Source organism: Gymnodraco acuticeps, unplaced genomic scaffold, assembly GCF_902827175.1.
Source record: "Gymnodraco acuticeps unplaced genomic scaffold, fGymAcu1.1, whole genome shotgun sequence".
NCBI classification, from domain to species: Eukaryota; Metazoa; Chordata; class Actinopteri; order Perciformes; family Bathydraconidae; genus Gymnodraco; species Gymnodraco acuticeps.
This window is the reverse complement of record NW_022990158.1, coordinates 452,791-462,950: the sequence shown is the minus strand read 5'-3', so window position 1 is coordinate 462,950 and position 10,160 is coordinate 452,791. Positions and strand designations below refer to the sequence as shown.

At 50.9% G+C, this 10,160-nt stretch overlaps 1 long non-coding RNA gene across 1 annotated transcript; it reads left to right on the top strand.

Annotated features, from left to right (window-relative positions):
* The first annotated feature begins 8,855 nt into the window (after positions 1 to 8,855).
* On the top strand, positions 8,856 to 9,736 carry LOC117546976. The gene is made up of 2 exons (XR_004569107.1): positions 8,856 to 8,910; positions 9,338 to 9,736. It is a non-coding gene; the product is annotated as an uncharacterized LOC117546976 (long non-coding RNA).
* Positions 9,737 to 10,160: the final 424 nt, after the last annotated feature.

Below are 10,160 nucleotides of genomic sequence, written 5' to 3'. Positions count from 1 at the left end.
GAAATGAGAGAGAAGGAGAGCCGTGTCCTGGATCGTCTGTAACCGGGATGGTGCACAGATTAACCAGTCGTCTAAGGAGAGGGAGAGTCCGAATGGAACACCCTGAACTGGAAATGACGGCCTCTGAAGGCAAAGCGAAGAAACTGCCTGTGTTGAGGCACAATAGGCACATGAAAATAAGCGTCCTTCAAGTCGACGGACGTGAACCATTCCCCCTGGCCACGGTACGAAGAACGTCCGCTGTGCTCAGCACATGGAAAGGTAAAATCTTTAGGAACTTGTTGAGTCCCCTCAGATCGAGGATTGGGCGAAGTCCACCGCCTTTCTTCCTTACCAGGAAGTAGGTCGAGTAGAAGCCGGCTGTGAGATGGGGTCCACAGGCTCGATTGCACCCTTGGCAAGGAGGACTGACAGCTCCTGGTTTAGGGCAATTTATTTTGCCAGGTCGCTTATGGTGGTCATCTTGACCCGGCTGAAGACTGGGGGCCAGCGTCGGAACTGAAGCTTGTACCCTTGGGTTAGGTGGAAACCACCCAGGGGTCTGAAGCTTGAGCTACCCGGTAGTTGAGCTGCTGCTGGGAGAGATAACCAACAGCCGGCCCCAGACCCTCAGTACCTTGCCCCCTGGCCTCTGGCTCTGGGGGGGCGACGGTTAGGCACCGGATACCGAGGCTGCCTTGGGGGCGAGTTAACAGGACCGTAGCGGGCCAGCCCCCTCGCCAGCCGGTGGACGTAGAGTCCTACATGTCTCTGATAAGGGTGACTGTGTCAGCCAAACCTGGCGACGAGTCTGGACGAGAGTGGTCATCAGGCGCCCAAGCTCTCTAGACATCAGAGCGAACGCCTGTAATGAGGCGTCACTGAGGCTGGTAGAGGAAGCGCTAAGAGCATCCTGCTGCGGGGAAGCTGAGAGGGCGAGCATGAGGTGAGAGAGGGAATTGCCTATACGGCCCATGCGCGCCGCTGCATCGTAAGCCTTAGTGAGCAGGTCATCAGTGACCCGACATTGGAGTCGAGGGCACCTGGCCTCCGACCTCAGAGCTTCGTCAGGGGAAACTATGAGGGAAGCAATGGTAGGCTCAACAGCCGGTGTGTGGTCAAGGCCAACTCTTGCCGCATCCTGCATGGCTGCCAGGGCTCGGCCATCGGACGTAAGACTGTAAAGAGCCTTAGTGTCCTCCAGCATGCATGTAACTCCCTCAGATACTCACAAGAGGGAGGAACAGTAAAGGTTGTGAAGAGTGCGCCTAAAGAACACACTGGCAGGCGCTGTTTCGGGCTGCTGCACTTACAGCTGCTGGTGAGCCAGTGCCATGCGAATGACGGTACCCATGGAGCCGTCATCTGCCTCCTCCGAGGGACCATAAGCTGAGGTACAGGAGCCAGGCCCAGAAGCATGGGATGGGCTCTCCCCGTCATACTCATCAAATTGAGTGGCTGAAGCTGCCATCGAGAACACATCGTCATCTAGAACCAGCTCAGCCACGGGTGGGCAGCGGCGTGCTCTGCACGGGCATCAGAATGGAGAGCCAAGAGGAGTGACTTAATCTGGGCTAGCTCAGTAGTGAGTAGGTCCACCCTGGAGGACAGCCTATCAGGCTTAGTCCTCTTCTTGGGTGGTGCACCCGCAGCCTCTGCGGCCCAACGCCTAGGATGGGTAGGTTGGGCTGTGCAGAGTCGACTGTGCAGGGGGAAGGCCACCCTCAGTCAGTAGTTCAACCTCGGCTAGTCTAGCAGCTCCTACCGCACGAGGCATGATGGTGCAATTCATGCACGGGTCCTCCGAAAGGCCCTCCCTCAGATGCTCGAGGCCAAGACAAGAGGGGCAAAGGTCATGGCCATCCTCTGGTTAAAGAGGAGCCATACAGGTGTTAGAGCCGTTAGACCTAGCGATAGCTAGAGCACTCAGCTGACTGTAAATAACTGGGCCAGGAAACAAATATGCAGTGGAGGGGAGTGAGCACAATAGTAGTTAGCTTGAGCGTGAGCACTCTGCTAACTGGGGTGAGAACAATGAAGTCAGTTAATGGTTTTATGCCGTGAGAGGAGAGCGAGAATACTCTCTCCACTAGCGCCGTAGCGAGTTAGCCTAAGCGAGAGCACTCTGCTAACTGAAGGATGGAACGGGCATTAAACCAACTGTGTGCAGTGAGAGGGGAGCAGAAACACTCTCTTCACTAGCGCTGTAGCAAGTTAACTTTGAGCGACAGCACCCAGTTAACTGGAGGATGGAACAGGAACCAACTGTGAGCAGGGAGAGGGGAGCAGAAACACTCTTCACTAGTGCTGTAGCAAGTTAAAGTGGACCTATCATGCTATATTTGAATAATATAGTGTAGGACCATACCTATATAAGGCATATTTATACTTTTTATTTTTCAAAACAACCAATTGTGCGACGTGAGAGGGGAGCGAAGACACTCTCCTCACTAGCGCTGTAGCAAGTTAGCTTTGAGCGAGAGCACTCAGCTAACTGGGGATAGAACAGGAACTAATTGTGAGCTGTGAGAGGGGAGCGAAGACACTCTCTTCACTAGCGCTGTAGCAAGTTAGCTTTGAGCGAGAGCACTCTGCTCACTGGGGATAGAACAGGAACTAATGGTGAGCTGTGAGAGGGGAGCGGAGACACTCTTCACTAGCGCTGTAGCAAGTTAGCTTTGAGCGAGAGCACTCTGCTAACTGGGGATAGAACAGGAACTAATTGTGAGCTGTGAGAGGGGAGCGAAGATATGAAGGGCCGTGTAGGCCAAAATTCTAACTCACCTCACACACACACTACTGAAAACATCTGGCCTTGCACACACACTACTGAAATACTCTCACATTCACTACTGAACACCTCACACACACACTACTGAAAACATCTGGCCTTGCACACACACTACTGAAATACTCTCACATTCACTTTCTGAACACCTCACACACACACACTACTGAAAATTAACCTCACACACACACTACTGAAAATTAACCTCACACACACACAACTGAAAATGAACCCCACACACACACTATTGAAATACTTTCACATTCACTAGTGAACACCTCGCATCCACAACTGAAAATTAAACCTCACACATGCAACTATAAATTAACCTCACGCACATACTACTGAAATACTCTCACATTCACTACTGAAAACCTCACACACACACACACACACACACACACACAAACACACACACACACACACACACACACACTCCTGAAAAATATTTTACTGAAAGGTTCTCAGTAGGGAATGTGCATGTGTTTCACCTATGTGTGTGTGAGGGGATTCTCGCTGTAACGGAAGTCATTGTAATGTAACGGAAGTCATTGTAATGAAACGGAAGTACCAAACTGCTAGTGGTCTCTTTGCTAGCCCCGTTAGCTTCATTAGCTCCAGGCTGCTACTCGGACGTGTTTGTTGTTTTGATGCCTGGTGGAGTATTCTTCATTGAAATATCGCACTTATCTTATGGCTCAGCGGTTCAAACAGACCGTCAATGAATGCAGTTTATTCGGTAGGTGAAATTCAAGCACTTAATTTGTTACTTGTCTTTTTAGCTTTTCAGCTAACGAGCGAGACAAAGCTACATCTGTGCTAACGATGCTATCCGTAGCATACAAGTTCAAACATAATAGAGAAGTGTATAACATTAAGAAAGATTATACTGTAGAACAAAAGGCTTATCGGTGAGGTTGATCAAATAAGGTCATGCTTGTACATTAGTTAGTTTGCTAGTTAGGTAACTGTATGCATTGTTGTTGTTAATTTAAAATAGCTATGCTCGACGATGCAGACAGCTAGCGTCACATTAGTGTCGAAGAGCAGAGTACTGTATGAGATTAACCTCACTATAAGATCTGTGTATCTTAAAAATATGAATGTGTAGTGCCGTGAAAAGAGAGTCGGAGGCGGTGTATTAAGAATGGAGTTCCAATCTTTATTATCCATTACTTTCAGAGAGGTTAACACATGCACTGCTCTGCCTGATGAGCTAGCAGGAATGGCAGCTAAAGCTACAGGTGTTCCCCACTAAAGGGTCCGTGTGGCAACACAATAAGCAAGGTGAATTATGTCCATTAACGTGTCACCACACAAGCCCCCCCAGAATTCACACATAAACAAAATCAGCATGGCGGGGAGGAACGACACGCCGCCCCCCACGACTCCTGAGCACGGGAGTCGGAAAAGTGACTCCCGCCTGTGCGGCCCCCGGAAGGGGAGGGACCGGAACAACAGGTCTTAAATCCGTGACAGGGGACGAGGCCGGGGGGCGGAGCACCACAGGCTGGTCCAAGTCCAGGTGAGCAGCCTTCACCCGGTCCACCGAGACGTGCTCGGCCTTGCCACCCAAGTCGACCACCAGGTGCTTGTCCCTGTGCTCCAAGACCCGGAAAGGCCCATCATAAGGGGGCTGCAGGGGGCCTCTGTGCGCATCGTGCCGGATGAACACGTGCTCCGCCGAGCGGAGCTCTGCGGTCCTGGGACACCTGAGTACCGTGCTGAGTAGTAGGGATCGGAGCAAAGGCCTCAGCGGCGTCACGCAGGAAAGCCCGCTGGGCCGACGCCGACCAGGGAGCCGATGCATTTGGGAGGAAATCCCCCGGAACTCTCAGCGGCTGACCGTAGACCATCTCCGCTGTAGAACACTGCAGATCTTCCTTAGGTGCGGTCCTCAGGCCCAGCATCACCCAGGGCAGCTTGTCGACCCAGTTACCGTCCGTAAGGCCGGCCTTGAGGGCCGCCTTCATGGAGCGATGAAAGCGCTCGCAGAGGCCGTTAGCCTGAGGGTGGTAAGCGGTAGTCCTGTGCAGCTTAACCCCCAAACCGCCTGCCACAGCGTTCCAGAGCTCGGACGTGAACTGAGAGCCCCTGTCTGAGGAAATGTCTGACGGGGTGCCAAAACGACACACCCACGTTGCAATGAAGGCCCGGGCAACGTCTGCGGCTGATGTCGAAACGAGCGGAACCGCCTCCGGCCAACGGGTCGTTCTGTCCACCATGGTGAGGAGGTAGGAAAACCCCTGAGAGGAAGGCAACGGACCAACCAGGTCAATGTTGACGTGATCAAACCTCCTCTCAGGCACCAGGAAACGCTCCAACGGGGCCTTCGTGTGGCGGTGCACCTTAGCGTGTTGACAAGCCACGCACTCCCTGGCCCAAGTCCTCACGTCCCTTTTCAGTCCTTGCCAAACGAACTTCGCCGCTACCAAACGCACCGAAGGTTTAACGCCGGGGTGTGACAGGCCGTGCACAGCCTCGAACACAGGACGCCTCCAGCTGGCAGGGACGACAGACCGCGCCAGGCCCGTAGAGACGTCACACAGGAGAGTAATGCCCGCGTCGCCGAACACCACGTCCTCCAAGCGCAGCCCCGCGCTCTCCACCTTCAGGGCCTGGACGCCGGGATCTGTGACCTGGTCTGCCGCCATGCGAGTATAGTCCAGGCCCAACTGGACGGCACCGATGACGACCCTGGAGAGGCAATCAGCAACCAGGTTCGACTTGCCAGCCACGTGCTTAATGCCCGTAGTGAACTCCGATATGTAGGACAGCTGCCGCTGCTGACGTGCCGACCAAGGCTCCGCCACTTTTGACATGGCGAAGGTGAGCGGCTTGTGGTCGACAAACGCCGTAAATTCACGGCCTTCCAGCATGAAACGGAAGTGCCGCACGGCCAAATAAAGTCAGAGGAGCTCCCGGTCAAAGGCGCTGTATTTGCGTTCTCTAGGCGTCAGCTGGCGGCTGAAAAAGGCGAGCGGCTGCCAAGCGCCCTCCACCCACTGCTCGTGCACTGCGCCGACCGCGTAGTCTGACGCGTCCGTGGTGATGGAGATGGGAGCCGTAGATGATGGGTGTGCCAGCAAAGCCGCCTGAGCCAACGCGGTCTTGACCTCAGCAAAAGCGCTGTCCGCCTCTGCTGTCCAGTCGATCTCCTGGACGGGGGTCTTGCCTTTCAACGCTTCATACAGCGGCCGCATGATGTGTGCGGCCCGGGCGATGAAACGGTGGTAGAAAGTCACCATCCCCAGAAACTCACGGAGCGACCGGGCTGTGATCGGGCGAGGAAACGCCGCAACAGCCTCCACCTTCGCTGGCAGAGGTGTCGCACCGCCCTTGGTGACGCGGTGCCCCAGGAAATCGATGTCCGACACCCCGAACTGGCACTTTGCAGGATTGATGATTAATCCGTGTTCGTTGAGTCATGTGAAAAGGGCTCGGAGGTGAGACAGGTGCTCCTGCACTGAAGCGCTGGCGACGAGTATGTCGTCGAGGTAAACAAACACAAATGGCAGGTCCCGCAGCGCCGAATCCATCAGGCGCTGGAACATCTGAGCGGCATTCTTGAGTCCAAAAAGCATCCGCAGGAACTCAAAAAGTCCAAAAGGCGTTATCACTGCTGTCTTGGGAATGTCCAGGGGGTGCATGGGCACCTGGTGGTATCCACGCACCAGGTCCACCTTGGAAAACACCCCCGTACCGGCCAGATGCGCCGAAAAGTCCTAATTGTGCGGCACCGGATAGCAGTCAGGCGTAGTGGCGTCGTTGAGTCGGCGGTAATCCCCGCACGGGCGGAACCCGCCGTTCGATTTGGGAACGACGTGCAGGGGGGAAGCCCAAGGACTGTCGGAGCGGCGGACAATGCCCAGGCGCTCCATGGTTGCGAACTCCGCCCTCGCTACAGCCAGCTTAGAAGGGTTCAACCGCCGGGCCCTGGCGTAGACAGGAGGCCCCCCGGTAGTGACGTGGTGTTCCACGCCATGCTTAGTGGTAAGCGCAGAGAAGGTGGGTAGCGACAGGTCTGGAAACTCGGCCAACAGTCTGAGAAACGTGTCTGCACCTGACAGCGAGCCTGACAGCCCGTCGTACGCTGCGCTGCCAAGTGTGCACACGAGGGAAGAAAACGTTAAGGCATCAACCAAACGCCTATTCTTAACGTCCACTAAGAGTCCATGAGCACACAAAAAATCCGCTCCGAGGAGGGGAAAAGAAATGTCCGCTGTCACAAAATCCCAGCTGAAACGCTGTCCTCCGATGCACAAACACATAGGCCTCACGCCGTACGTGCGAATGGGACTGCCGTTAGCCGTCGTCAATCGCGGTCCGTGCCCCCCACGGGCGACGTCTTCACTCGATGCTGGAACTACGCTCCGTTGAGCGCCCGTGTCACACAGAAACAAGCTCCCCGAAACGCTGTCGCTGACGAAGAGGAGCCTGCACGTGCCGCCGACGCTCAGAGCCACTACTGAGCGCCGGCCCCTCCGTTTCCCGGGGGTTTGTAGCTGCACGGAGCGATGCATCTCTTCGCCCTTGTCCCGAAACGTGCGTGGTAAACGCACTCTCCGGCGTCTCCACGCCGGCTAGCCACAGCCGTGTCCGGCCTCCGCCACGCTTTCTTGACTGCCGGTGGGCCGCTGAGCGTCGCGGCTAACGTCTCTGCCCCGGGCTGTTGCGTAGCCAAGAAAAAACGATCCGCTTCCTCAGCCAAAGCACGGGGCTCCGTGACAGGCGTGTTGGCCAGCGCCGTCTGTACCCAGGGAGGCAAGTGACGCAGGAAAATCTCCGTGAATAAAATCCGGGGATCTTCCCCCCCTAGCAGATTTAGCATTTTCTCCATTAGCTGGGATGGCTTGCTGTCTCCTAGGCCTTGAATGTCAAGTATCTGGCGGGCCCTCTCCTTAGCAGATAAGCTAAATGTCTTAAGGAGAAGGGCCTTAATCGCCTCATATTTGCCATGATGTGGGGGGGCTGCGATGAATCCCACCGACCTGGACGACGTGGAGCTTCCCAGCGCTGCTACCACATGGTAGTATTTTAGGTCCCTGTCACAGACCTGTCGGCAGGCGAAATGTGCCTCCACGTGTGCGAACCATGCCTCCGCGGCGTGCTCCCAGAATTCCGGCAGCTTTATGAAAACATCGCGCTCAGCCATGTTCGTTAATTTTCCGGAAACTTTCTCGGAAAAGTCAGGGTCACCAGTGTAGTGCCGTGAAAAGAGAGTCGGAGGCGGTGTATTAAGAATGGAGTTCCAATCTTTATTATCCATTACTTTCAGAGAGGTTAACAAATGCACTGCTCTGCCTGATGAGCTAGCAGGAATGGCAGCTAAAGCTACAGGTGTTCCCCACTAAAGGGTCCGTGTGGCAACACAATAAGCAAGGTGAATTATGTCCAATAACGTGTCACCACAAATGTCACATTTCCAGTTGGTTCCAGAAATAACGTTAACGTAGATATTGCAATATGGTTTGTTGAGCTGGAATTGATTATTGAAGCTTACTGGTTAACGTTCATCATATCAAACGAGCGAACCCAAACGTTGTTTTTATTAATATTATTACCAATACTTACTAAGCATTTTATTACCATTACACTGGAGAAACCGACTTATTGTGGCAGCAGAACGTGAACGTAACGTAATGCCTGCATTTAAGGACTATAGCGTAGTCAAGGCTTTAGGGACAAGGAAATGATTTGTTTAAATATTAGATATGACGTTATGTGTGCTTCTGTGACAATTAAGCTTATTCATTGCATTACATTTGTTAAAGATGTTTGTCTTTTACCCCTACGTGTGTGTTACAAATGAATGTGAATATGGCATAGGACATATATTTCATTTGACTGTCTCATGAAAAACTATTCCAAAATAACAGTAAAATAAAAAGGATCCCAACTATACAATAATACACAATCCAACTGATAAGATACAGTAAGGGCTGTGATATCCAGCACTTTTTTTTAAGGATAACAAAAAGATTATGACATGACATTTGCATGTAAAAAAAGTCTGTGACCAACACATTGTTACTTATATCTGTTTGTTTAAAGTTTCCAGGTGATGCAGACAGACCAGAGGATGCTGACCACGAGAGACAGACCTATTCCTAACATCAGTGAACTTCAGCATGGACTAAAAGGTACAAAGACTCCTTTCATACTGTACAAAGAATTGAGAAACGTTCTGGTTTAAATAGATAAAGTAACAACTATAATCAGCTGTCACATTTCAATGTATTTAAGGAAATTATTATTTTACATTGTGAGAATTACTACCATTTGTCTCTACATATTGTCCGTAAAAGACGTGGTAAAAGTGGTTCTTGCAGTGAGACAACCGTTGAATATTATTTAATAATAACATATATTTTAATGTTGATTAACTGCAGACTGTTCATTCGTAATCTGATTATTTTTGTAGTACAAAGTGATGCATTTAAAAAACACTTTAAAATAAAAAAATATTTTATTTCTACAGCTGCTTAATAAACAAACACCTCTTTCATAAATAACACACTTACTCTGCAATAATGTCATAGGTTTGATGTTTCTTGTCATTTCTGTTAGGAAAGGACATACCTGAAGGACACAACTGCCTCACCGTTTTCGCAGAGGGGCCAGAAGAAAATGAAAAGCTGATATCAGATAAAGACCAATACAGGACATTCACTAAGAAACTACTCTTTTATTGTGAACAGAAGGTCAAACAGGACCATCATTTGTTTGTGACAGCTGTGCCCAGTATGGGCTCACAGATGCAGTTAGGTGGTTTCTTCATCAGGCCTGGTCCTCCTCCCAGAGAAAGACCTCTCCACCTCAGTCCTCTCCAGCCAAACCCACAGACAGGACATCCGTCACGCTGAGGTTTCTCCCAAAGTCTCTGCACGCTGTCTCAATATCTCACGTCGGAAAGTTTAATTTAAAAGAAGAAGAGGCCCCAAAAATAAAGATTGGTATATCAATAAATGTAGTTGATTTTGTCTTTTTAAATTGTTTAAAGAAGATAGAACTGGTACTTAAGAGTTTGAATACAGTCTGGTTGTGGAGGAGGCACACAGGTAAGAGCACTAACTAGCTACCATCACATCGTCACCTTCTTAAACTAATGGCCTAAGTCATATTTGAAAGTTTTTCAAAAAACAGAAAAAACTTAACCAAATATAGAATATATGATATATATTAATTATTTCACACAAAAAGGTTATGACAATATATGACTATTGACATACAAATAACACTGTCTGTCAATTGTGTAAAATAAGAGGATTAGATGACTTAGGCCAATTTACGAACATGTTGTTGTGACTTAGGCAATTTGAAACCTGACTTAGGCCTTATTACTTCTGGAGTAAGTGACTTAGGCAAAACAGTGCACTTCTCTTTTCCGCAT